The following is a 13338-nucleotide window of genomic DNA, read 5'->3' on the forward strand; positions in this document are numbered from 1 at the left end:
GTATCTGTGATATTTAAATTCTTCTACACACTTGCTATGAAAGGATGAAGGCAATGTCGGCAAAAGCTCACCACCAATTGCAAGCTAGGTGCTGTGAACTACCAAATCGCAAGGACCGGATGTGCGAACGTTTCTCACATGTGCAGGAATTATTACGTGTTTAGGTGAACGATGTTGTAAACCAGAGAAAACCGTTAAAATCGATGCACAGTCGATTACAATATTAATAGTCGCATCACCGCATCATCAACATATTTGTCAGGGGTGTGACAGCATGGAATTGGCATTTGATGAAAGCTCAGATGAAAACAAAAACAATGCAAGTAGTTTGTAGTCACAAAACAAAGTCAAGCAAACTTTATTTGGAAACGGCATGATCATCACTATGACCATAAAAGGACAATGAACTACAAGTATACAGTACAGGATTAAGCAGTCTAAGATACATTTAATTTGGTTTCCTTGGGGACACAAATTGAAATTTAATTCCTGAAATGCATAATAAAGCAAGTTGGTAACATATATTGATATAACACTCTTGCTATGAACCTCACAGTTGGCAAAGGCGAAATGATAAAACAAGTTCATAAAAGAAAAATTGTATATATATCCTGTATGAAAATCCTTTGTAAATATTGAAACGATACACGCTGCAATTGGAAGGTTTTCCTGCTTTTATCCCACGAAGGTTTTGATTAGGTTTTTCTACGTTCCAATTGCATCTATTCGGTATCAGTGACAGTATGAAATCCAAATGATTGATATGGGAATTTGTGTTTGATATGTATGATTCAAAATATATGTGTTCATTTTATTCAACATTTATTTGAAAACCGTTACATGTAAGAAATAAAATATACGGTAAAGCATTTAGCCACTTCAATGCTTAAAATCAGTTCTCGAGGTGCTAATCGCTTTAAAACCCAAAAGTAATTTGGGCAATTATGTTGGCCAATCGTGTGCCACTCTAAAATCACAATCATCAACTCAAGCTCCACAAGTGAAATAATTCTTTATCCTATAAAGCCGAGTAGCGCCAGCTAACTTCATGCTACATTTTCCATGTTGCATCCAGGAGCATTGAATCATTGAAATTGAAAAAAAAGGGGCGGGTGTTAAGCAAGTTCCTTTTGAAATAAAGGAACTTGTTTGGCAGTTATTTTTTTTTTTTTTTTGATATTCTGCATTAATTATATGCATTTATGACAAATCATGGCAAATGACATGGTCATTATTTGAAATCGAATATATTTTCAATAGTAACTACATGTAACCTTTAATACATGTGTGTAAGTATGGAATTGGGTGTTATAAAATACACACGATAAGAATTCCAAATGGGATGGCCTTTCAATTTTAAATTGAAATTAAAATGCAGCGTGATTGTTTTGTCTGCGTTTTGGGATCTTTTTGGGCTCAATTACAGCGCTGATTATGTTTGTCACGGCTTTTAGGCTTTTACTCCATAGGATATTGGTGCCAATTAGCGCAGATTATGTTCATGTTGCGTCAGGTTGGGTACTTTCCATGGAGTTGGAAATATGGTGCCAAGTAGTGCGGATTATGTATGTGATACATTATGTAAGAATCAAATATTCTATATATGAATGATAATAACGTCATAAAGAAATATTGTGCCTTTAAATATGCAGATTATGGTATTGTCTGGTGTAGGGGCATTTTTCTTTGGTATGAGATACTTAAGAAATCCCATAGCGGATATTCTTTATAAATAAACCAAATGATCTCTCGGTTGGTATAGAACATGACCACCACAAAAAGTGTTGTCTCCCATGTTTGTTGTTTTTGAGTTCATTGACAATAGCGTTTAATTAAGCGAAGTCGAATTAAAACCAAATTGTCAATGGGGAGAAAATTTTGGCCAGGCGTATAAATGGGTTTTTTTTACCCTTGTGTATAATATGGATTAAGCCGTTGATCCACTTGGAGGTATGCACATCAGTGATTTCAGATATGCGTTCACCTATGTTAAAACAGGTGCAGGGTTATTGAATGCATTCATAATGGTTTTGTTAAAGGTTTTTGTTGTTGCTATGATACAACCAATCACTTGGCATAATTGTAGCTGGCAAATGCAAATGGGTTTTTGGCTCACATCATGTTTTATCATCGAGAGATCAACGTCTACTGAAAAACCCACCCTCCACGCCCAATAAATGTATATGTTAAGTGAAAGTAAAGTAACAGTGAGTCATGTATAAGTTTACATGTTTTAGCGGAAAGTAAGTAAGAATAATCAATCGGTTTTAAGTTTTACGTAACTTTGAAAACATGTTTAATGCTAAATTATGCGGTTTAAATTAACACGAGCATTAAATGTTTTATCAGAGCGTTAAACGTTTTCAAGGTAATCATTTGAAACAGAAATATCATAATAAATGTCAAATGTTCACTTCCAATTCATGCATAACAATATAAGAATTGAAGTAAATATAATCAAGCCTTGCAGGCTTAATTGAAGTTCATTTAATGGCTTAACATGATTAATAAAACAGGTTATCATAACAAGTGGGGACACGGATAAGATAATAACTCGCAAGTCAGCAAGTGATTATGATTGTGAATTCAAGTTTAAGTCTAAAAGCTTTCAATTGTATATACAGAAATATCACAATGAATGTCAAATGTTCACAATATGAGGTAACTTCAATTCAGGCATAACATAAGAATTGAAGTAAATATTATCAAGCCTTTGCAGGCTTAATTGAAATTAATTAAATGGCTTATGTTTAATAAAACATGTTTATCATAACAAGTGGGGACACAGATAAGATAATAACTTGCAAGTCAGCAAGTGATTATAATTTTGTATTCAAGTTCAAGTTTAAAAGCTTTCAATTGTATATACTTGAGCCTTAAACACTGCATAGAGCGGTCGTGTTAAACTAAGATGTCTCCCAGCGCAAAACACTGGAGAAAAATGGTTCACAAAGGAAATGAGAACCAGCTGTATAGAAATAAAGTAATAAGTCAACAAGTTCAAAATAAGTTTGATATGACTTTGAATTCATAGCAAATTCTAAAGTCTGAAAATATGTAAGCTAAATAATTCCACAAAAAAGAATCTTTCTGTTGGTGTCAAGTAGGCACTTTATCATAAAATCAAAAAGTAGCCAAAGTTAAAGAAAAAGCACTTTACCACTGTCTACCTTGTTTATCAAAAAACAAAACAAGTCAAAAATGGTTGTTGAAGTTAAAGACATAAGCCTGGTACATGTATGTCAACAGTTTCCTAGTCATTGTGGTAAATAAATACATGAAATGATTGAAGCAAAACTTTTCATGTCTATAAAAGAAGACGCATACATGCAGTTATTTTTCGGCTTTCAATGATATTCTGCATTAATTATATGCATTTATGACAAATCATGGCAAATGACATGGTCATTATTTGAAATCGAATATATTTTCAATAGTAACTACATGTAACCTTTAATACATGTGTGTAAGTATGGAATTGGGTGTTATAAAATACACACGATAAGAATTCCAAATGGGATGGCCTTTCAATTTTTAAATTGAAATTAAAATGCTGCGTGATTGTTTTGTCTGCGTTTTGGGATCTTTTGGGCTCAATTACAGCGCTGATTATGTTTGTCACGGCGTTTAGGCTTTTACTCCATAGGATATTGGTGCCCATTAGCGCAGATTATGTTCAGGTTGCGTCAGGTTGGGTACTTTCCATGGAGTTGGAAATATGGTGCCAAGTAGTGCGGATTATGTATGTGATACATTATGTAAGAATCAAATATTCTATATATGAATGATAATAACGTCATAAAGAAATATTGTGCCTTTAAATATGCGCAGATTATGGTATTGTCTGGTGTAGGGGCATTTTTCTTTGGTATGAGATACTTAAGAAATCCCATAGCGGATATTCTTTATAAATAAACCAAATGATCTCTCGGTTGGTATAGAACATGACCACCACAAAAAGTGTTGTCTCCCATGTTTGTTGTTTTTGAGTTCATTGACAATCAGTCAACATTAAGAGGTAAATTTTCACGGGAAAATTTTCTGGACACGTGACCAATGTGAGTGTAACCTCGAGCCTGATCTCTGACCCCTGGCGGTGACCTCGCTATTCAAGTCTTAGTAATTTTGAATTGGAATATCATTTTTGACCGCAATTTTGATAGAAATTTGTGCATTGCAAATTTATTGAATATTATGTTATCTTAATTTCTTCACAATATCATCAAAACGTAATTTCAAAAATAACTACCTACGAAAAAAATATTTATCTACGGAAACTCTTACCATAATATTATTAACTTGCGACAAGTAACTTATTTTGCATCAAAGAAGAAATTCTTCCTATTCAAATACATTGGAAGAACACCCGCTGTGCTCGGGGTCACATTTCATAATGCTAATATGTCTGCGCCCATGTCACGTGTCCAGAAAATTTTCCCGTGCAAATTTACCTATTCATTCTGATTGATAATGTTTTGCAAAGTCCTTTTAAGGCGTTATTCCTTGACTCTTTTTATCTCTGTCTTTCATTACGGTCTGTAATATAATGTTTTGCAAAGTCCTTTTAAGGCGTTATTCCTCGACTATACGCGCGCAACATCAAGCATGTGCATAGGGCCTTGTGCAAAATAATGCGGACTGGACGGTTAGTAGTACGCTTAATTTGTAAATGGAACTCTGCAAAAACTTTTAGAGTTTGTTAATTTATTGACTACAGAGTTTTTTAACTTCTATTCCCAGTTTAGGTTAACTTAAAGCTTATCTTCATCTTGCAAGTCAGAATAATATTTTGTTAGTTTTACTGCAGTAGGGCCTACTATATTTTTCTAACATTGGGCTGCATGTGAGATTATATGATACCAAAAAGTAGCGCAGTTGATTTCCCATGTTGTATGTTTTATTAAGGCAGTGAGAAGGAGTGATGCTCTCCTGCATAAGGCTGCATACAAATATCCATCATAAATGTGTTGGAACATCTATAAGATGGCAATGACTGGTCATGTTCTTTTTTTTCCACATTTTTACAATAAGGGAGGGGGACAAAGGTGTGTGGGAGACAGAGAGAAGAAATACAAAGATGGACAATGGACAGAAAAAAAAGAGAACAAACAATTTTAAACAGTTTTGAAATCTATTTAGAAAAACCTCAAAAATATGCATAAATGATGCAAATCAGCTACTTAGTTACCATTTTGCACTGTAAACCTAATCAGGCTGACAACCTCTAGCCCTGCTACCCTCCTACCAATTATATAAAGTCTGCACAAAAAGTAACGCAGCTGTTATAAATATGCCTATAGCTTCAGAACTTATAATTGTTTCCATAATATTTCTACATTAGAAAGAAGGATGATTTATTTACACACATTTTGATACCTCATTTGTCAAATGTCGTTCAATATTAACAACAAAGTAGTGCTTTTACAAAAATACCCGAATTTAAAAGTTGCAGTTTACAGCGATCAATGGTTATTACGCATAAACATTGTAGCACATAAAAACCCTCCAACAATCTTTGTCCTGACTTAGCTGCAACTTTTTAATTTGGGTAATTTTCTTTTAAAACACTGTTGTGTTAGTTAAGGGGTACTACACCCTGTGGTAAATTTTGACTATTTTGCATTTTTCTCAAAAATAATAACACACTGGTAACAAAAAGTTATAATGTATATTATTGGGGCAAGGAATCCAATTACTACACTGAAATTTCTGTGACTCAAGACAAGCGGTTCAGTATGTATGATAGGAAACGAGGTACATCCTAGCAGTACCTTATTTCTTATTATAAATAACAAACCGCTTGTCGTGGGTCACTGATATTCCAGTGTAGTAATTGGATTCCTTGCCCCTATAATATACATAACTTTTGTTACCACTGTTTTATTAGTTTTTGACAAATATGCAAAAATAGACACAAATTTATTGAGGGGTGTAGTACCCCCTTTTATTATTGAACGAAATTGGACAAATGGGCGTAAATAAATCATCCTTCTTTCTATGTTGAAATATTGTGTACACAATTATTAGTTCTGACACTATAGTCATCATTATAACAGCTGCGTTACTTTTTGTGCAGTCTTTACATCACTGTACCTCATACCGATCTCCAGATATTGGGAAAAATTAAAAACTTAACCCAAATGGAACATCATGACATACATACATACACACACAGAAGGAATACGCTATAATAGCAAGACCCCCTTTATTGCTAAAATCAGGGGATAAAAAACAAGAACAAATGATATTGAAACGGTTTCGAAATACTAATCTCTATTATTTTATCTTTTGATTCTAAGGAAATAAACAGAATCTATTTGACAGATGATGTTGTCTCATGCACAGATTCATGATTATGCAGAATACATGGCTTAACCCCTTCAGTACTACCAACGGTCACTCAGATGAATGTATCAACCAATCAGATAGGCTGTAAGAAAACCAGAATTTCTCAAGGTGTTTGCAATTGGTTTATTGTCATGTTATTGCATATTAATTTCATATTAATGCTCAATTTAATGGTGTAGAGGGATAAATTCATCAGAAAACGTGTGGGAGATGTAACAGATCCATAAGCCTGAAAATCATTTTTTTTTTTCATTTCCGGATTTTTTGCCATGGCCCTAAAATATCTGAATTTCCTAATTTATAATTACTTTTTGTCATGCAGTGGTGAACAATTGAAATATCTAGAAAACAAAGTAATCAAAAATTTTAATTCAAATTCAGATGTTCATCACCTGCTACTATTCAAGACCCTTTCACACAATTCCCACATGATAATCAATATTATTAATGGAATATGCAGAGAAACAAGCACTCTTTATGTTGAATCAGGTGCTCTATCTTGATAGTTGCAAACTTGTCACATTTTCTTTTATTCAGTAAACATCTTTTCATTTTGTTTATTTATTCACTTCATTCTATCCCTTCATTTTTTTTATTTCCTTTCTTTCTTCGTCCTCTCCTCTCCTCTCTTCTACTCCTTCTCATCTATTTTTAAGTTAAATTTTAAATTCCAAATGACTTATTTTTTTTATAAAAGCTCAAGATTTGTCACTATAACAGTCTGTGAAAGACTTAAAAAATATAACTTTAGAATTTAGATAGGCCTAGTATTAGAGTTTTGGCAAAAGGATATGGAATCTGATTTGAAGCTCTATGTGAACCTACAAAATCAAATTTTAAGTAAACTTTTAGCTTTTAAGTCAAATTCTGACCAACTTTAAAAAAAAAATCATAATACCCCAAAGAATTAAAGAATACGCCTTTTGCAGGAATTTTCTCTTTTCAGGGGACAAAAATTCAACCAACAACAGAAGTTTGTACAAATATGCTTTGAACTTCCAACCCACCCTTCTCTTTCAAACATATATAGGCTACTAATGTTTATAGGTTATTCAAAAAACACAAAGAAGTAGAAGAAAAATTGCACAAAAACATTCAAATTACGGTAATAGGTTACAATACAGTCAGGAATTTCCAACATATTTGTTGACATAAGGTATCATACCACTTTTTGAATGATTCAAAGCATTTAAGGGCCGCATAGCCGTCATTTCTTGAGGACATAGTTCAGTAAGCTGAGAAGGCTTACAATCTTGATAGAAAAATAACAGACTTGGTACTATGTGAAGGGTTTTTGGCAAGTATTGTGAAGTAGAATTGAAAGTTTGCCTTCAACCTCAGGGTTGGCGGGCTTTGAGAGATAATCATTTGACTCATGGGATTCTATTCCATGGTAAAGTTTGCCTCCCTCTCTTATGCCTTAGTCACAGGTCGTTGGCCGGGCTATTCAAATATATCTGAACTATTATGCCTCATTCATGCTCAACACGTGGATACAGATGTGCTAAATCAGTATAACTCCAGAGCTGAGTTACTAGCCTAGTAAGTAAAGTAATTGCTCAACATTTCAGAGGGGGTTGAAAAAATATGTACGCTTTGAAATTGTTGACAATGTTGAACAATCCCTTTACTAGTAACTTCCTCATGAGTTATGTTGATTTTATGCACCTAGCAGTATCCAGTTTGAGTTACCAATGTGACCAACGCTGTCACCACCTCCCGATTTGGTACCTATTTTACGATTTTGGACACCTAGTTCTTGATTTGGACACAATTTTGTTTCAAAGCCAGGTTGTATACTTTCTACCAGATGAGATGAATATTCACCTTGTTGAGATCGAATGATGATCCAATTGGCTTTCTTGAGACAGTAGCCTCCGGCGCGGCTGTGATACATATGCATGATCAAAGGTGGTGCATCTGTAGCACACGATGCAGCGCGAAGTGACTGCGTCCTACAGATACACCGCCATTGATGGTGTGTGTCTTGCACAAGGACGCTACTATATCAAAGAAGCCAAACGGACTATAGTGACAGTGTATACAGCATACACTGTGTAAAAGGAATGATTCAGAATAATTATACTCCTCTCCTCTAGTTCCTCCTCATAATATGAGTAGTTTTGTGCTACTCGACTGAATTGGTTAGAACTCCATTGGGTTGCGGTCTGAACTGCTCAACTTCAATACTTTGCTCTTTCAGTTCTTTAACATTAATCATTTTACACTTTCTTTCTGAAACACACTATATTATAGGCCTATACAGTGATTTTGACTGCTCAGTGCCAGAAGTGGGTAAGTGCAATAGTTGCCCTGTGAACATTTGGCAAGTTACACACAGTATATTGTACTCATGCATACATGACAGCTGCACATGGCAGCTATTGCACTTACCCACTTCTGGCACTGAGCAGTCGATTTGCTCATTCAGAATATCATAAAAATCATCAAAATTCAGTTTTTGGCACCTTTGTTAGTAGCATAGACATGCTAACATACATAGCCTTTTTAACTTTTTACTTTTTAACTTTTTTACTTTTAGCCAAAAGTTGTGTATTAAAGACAAAATAATTAAATGGGGCTTCAACTTTGTCAATACTGCTGTTTTCCTTGTTTGATACACAAATACACAATTTAAATTTTGTTACACTTGCGCTGTAATCACTGAATGGGCTCTGAATAGTGGCTCTGAATGTACAGGCCTATAGGGCTATCTTAAAATGTCATTATGACATGGATATTTATACTAATTATAGTACATAATCTTTACTTGATTGACATTGTCTATGCAATAAAGCATCTAGAACCTCTGAATTGCCAGCCATAGTGACGGAGCTTTCATGCTCTGTAATTGCTTCTTTTTCTCCTTTGTTGCATTGACCAAAACCCCAACTTGCGATTGACAGGTTAATTTTGTAACCGGTATGATGAGGGGGAGGGAGATTGTATATTAGTCAGGTAACCATGTATAGGCCTAGTCTAACTTGAAGCCTTGATGGGACCAAGCACTGGTCCGATAAATGAAAATCTGTATAAGTAAATTACATGTATCATTTTCGTTTCATTAACCATCCAGGGCATTTAACAAAGTAACAGGGTGGGCACTTATATAGGCCTATTATTCAAAATCGTTCAGAGCATGGAATGAAGGTGTAAAAGAATTTACCTAAAAACATGTTTTTTCCTCAGAATATCATATGGCCAGATAACAGAGAGATCCGTATAAAAAGGTCTGAATCAGGGAGGCTGGAATGAAGGTCCTATTACACATCAAGAAACAAGTGATGGCCCCAGAGGTTCCAATTTAACAAATCAACCTAATATACCTTTTGAAATTCTTGTGAAGGGGCTTAAATTCAGTCAATTAGCAAAGTACTTTACCTGTTTTGGTCTCATATCCATGGGCATCAATCCTGGGGGAGGGGCACAGGGACATTGCCCCCCCCCCCTACTTTTTGGATAAATACCCCCACCCCCTTTTGTTATTGTATATAGCCACCTTTAGACAATTCAGACCAAAATGCCCCTCCCTCCTCACTTTTCAAGACAGATTGATATCACTGCTCATATCAGATTACTTCCAAACCCCTTGTAACTAGCATGTTACCCCACCAGGGACGGATTTAAGCAGTGGCCCGGTGGCCCTGCGCCAGTTGATTTTGCCTCGGGCCAGTAAACTTCCAACAACACTGGCCCGGTGGGCTACTAGATATTTGAGCCTGATATACCTCATATAAGACAAGATATAATCAGTGATGGACACAATTGGATACAGTTTCTGCTCCACCTTTGAAAAGGTGGTCTTTTGTTCAAAATTTTGACCTTTTTTGAGCAAAAAGGGCTAAAAGACCTAATTTTTTCCCTCGCTACGCTCGCAAAGGGGACTTTTTTGGGTCAAAAAAGGGGAATTTTTGGCGATTGGGGAGGGGGGTGTCCACCTTCTCCCTCCCCACCCCTGTTACGGGCCTGGGAAAATGAAAATGCTTCTTTATTTGCACTTTTTCAGTAGAACATGAAAAGCTGGGCCAGTAAATTGATTGCAATTGATTGTCCCTGTACCCCACCCAATATTTTGGACAGAAAATTTCCCCATACCTCTGCCTTTGGAAGTACATGGATAGTGTGAAAAACAGATAACACAAATTGTCTAGCTTAGAGTGCATTGACATCACATGGCCTACAGGCTCAGTGTCTCACGTTATCCATGTAGGATTTGACGTCATCACACAAAATGTCATTTTTGCTTCCTAATTTTATCTTAACAAGTTCGGACAGATACATGGATGCAATAAACATCATACATGGCCTACCTGATCTGTGCATCTATAGAAAGTGCATACAGGTTTTTACTTATTCCTTCATATGGAGTAATTCAATTTTCAATTGAGGATTTCTACACAATTTCTTGAAGAAAAACTATATGTTGTCTGGCCACATTTTGACAGATCTCATAATGTGCATGCAATCATACCTGCAAGCTGTTTAGATGCATTGGTGTCAACTGCATCATTGAATAAATACAACCTTACACAGGTTTGTTTGTCTAAAAGTTCTACCATTTTTTCTTCTTTAGAGGATTTCATCTTTCCATTTGTACCACATTATCGGTCTACTGCATGGTTAATTGCCCCCCTGGCAAAAATTGCCTATTTGGCCCCGCCCCCTAGTGCAAGGAAAAAAGAGGAAAAAGGGGGAGAAAGAGGAAAAATGAGAGGAGAGAGAGGGGGAGAGAGGGAGGAGGGGCAGAAAGATGGGGAATCCATACGATATGCAATACCATACGATTATTTGGGCCCCGCCCCCCTCTCACCACCCCCCCCCCCCAAGTGCAGGGAAATTTGGTGGATTTGGGCCCCCGCCCCATACAGACTTGCCCCCCTGGAAAAATCCCAGCTACGCCGCTGAACCAGACCCATAAATGGCGTAACGTTTTGAGTCAGTGATAGCAAAAAAGTGACCAAAAATGTTGATATGGCCAAAAAATTGACCCCCAATTAAAAAAAAAAAGCCACTAGCTGTATGCTGTTGCATTTTTATATTTGACTTACCAATCACCAGGGGACAGATATGTTTAAAAGGGCAGGATAGAGGGGTCTGGTCTGAATGGAAGCAAGTAGTAGTCAGACTGGTCCCTGGACAGGGGTGCACTTTCATATACAGATATAGGGTATGTGCCTTCTCAAAAGTAGGTACCTTTTAGCATAATTTGGGTATAATATAATTGTTGGGAAAAGGGTCATTTCGGTACAAAATTGGGACCAGATATCCAACTTAAACGCCAAATGGAAAAACTGACCTTAAGGGCGTACTACACCCATATATTGGTTTGATTGGTCTAAAAAAATATTTTTTCATTTATAGCGAGGCGATATATGCACGGATCATGTGAAATAAAAAAAAATTAAAAAAAATAAATAAAAAAGGTGCTTTTAAACCATTGTATAGTAAGTCATTTTAGCCCTATATATTTTTTGTTTACCGTATCCTGGTAACTCAGATGCGTGTTTCATAACAAACCATAATTTATTCTTTTCAACATGTTCAAGTAGGGTACATGAATAGAATACATTAAATCCTTTGTTATACTCTCTATAGAAAATCTAGTGGTGCTTGCAAAATATATAACACTGAATAAATTAAATAAACACTTACACAATAGATGAATAGTCATTAGTCAATTTGATATTGATGTTGTTATTGATGTGTTGTTAGGAGAAGAAAAGGCTATTAGGTCACCGTATGTCAGGTTATAGGTCAATTGGTTCAGGTCAAATTTAAGCATCAATTTTGAATACACATGTGAGAGTCTGTGATACAAAATGTATCATAATGAGGAATAATTTTGATATTCTGTCTTTAACTGGATATATATCGAGAAGTGCAAGGTGGATATACTAATATACCTTGGGATGTAAATGGTGAGTACAATTTAGAATGCCTAGTTGAGATGGATTTCACAAATAAATATAAAATAGTTACCAAAATCACAAAAGTTAAGCTTACGGAAAACTACCCAATATGGTGGTATAGGTGACAAGAAATACAATTTTTTTCAACATTGCTGTAGTATGGTTGTGGTAACCTGTTACCTGTGGCTTAATTAAGTTTCAGTGAAATAATGTCGCAAGTTAAAAATACAAAATATAGCTCAACATTGTAAATAGAAGCATTTTAACCAGTTCCTTTTTGATAGTTGTGGAGCACCAAGTTCATGAAGTCATAAAAGAAATCAGGAACCACTTATTCCCATTTTACATATCAACTTTATTTCCCTAACGTGTTAGCAACACATATCCAAAATTTTAACGAAATCCGTTGATATTAAGCTATTAATGGAAAATGAAGTGAATTTAAATCATCAGTGATGTACCACCTTTTGGCTTCTACTTTTAAAAGCATGTAAGCTACGTTGATACCGATGCCACCAATAAAACGAGAAGATTTGCCCCTTCATTTTGCATACCACTTTGTCCAATTGTTTTTGTAATTTCTTCACAAAATGCAAAAAATGCAAAAAAAAAAATCAATGGGTGTAGTACCCCCTTAATATATCACTTTGCGACTCATAAAAAAGGAATATTTATAAATGGCAGCTACTGACATTTTAAACGCAACTCACCTGTCGTTTGAGGGTAACTTTCCCAAGATCATCATCATCAGAACTGTCAGGGTCTGGTCTTACCACTGCTCCATCTAATGATGGTTTATTTTCTGCAGGTGCCGCTAGCCCATTGGCTGGACCATCTAGTTTGTTGAGGGAGCCTTTCGGGTCGCGCTCCCGTAATTCATTCTGATTCATTTCTGACATGTTGGCAGCTTGTTATTTCACCAACTCACACCTGTATTGAAAAATGATAGAAAAAATACAATGTTCAGTTGATTAATTATCTAATTATCTGGTGTATTACATAGTTTGAAGGGTGTTGACAGCTCGCTTCAACTATATTTATAAATATGTATTAGTAAATACGCTCATGAACACCTGCACGC

The 13338-nt window shown here is 35.5% G+C and overlaps 1 protein-coding gene across 1 annotated transcript in view; it reads right to left on the reverse strand.

Moving 5' to 3' along the window:
* LOC140146493 (b(0,+)-type amino acid transporter 1-like) overlaps nucleotides 1–13338 on the reverse strand; it is a 144666-nt gene that overhangs the window by 40707 nt on the left and 90621 nt on the right. Inside the window, exon 3 of the mRNA XM_072168358.1 lies at nucleotides 12968–13187. The gene's annotated coding sequence lies outside the window, so the exon portion shown is untranslated. The remainder of the gene's footprint in view (nucleotides 1–12967; nucleotides 13188–13338) is intronic.

The sequence above is a fragment of the Amphiura filiformis genome, chromosome 2 (genome assembly GCF_039555335.1).
Source record: "Amphiura filiformis chromosome 2, Afil_fr2py, whole genome shotgun sequence".
NCBI classification, from domain to species: Eukaryota; Metazoa; Echinodermata; class Ophiuroidea; order Amphilepidida; family Amphiuridae; genus Amphiura; species Amphiura filiformis.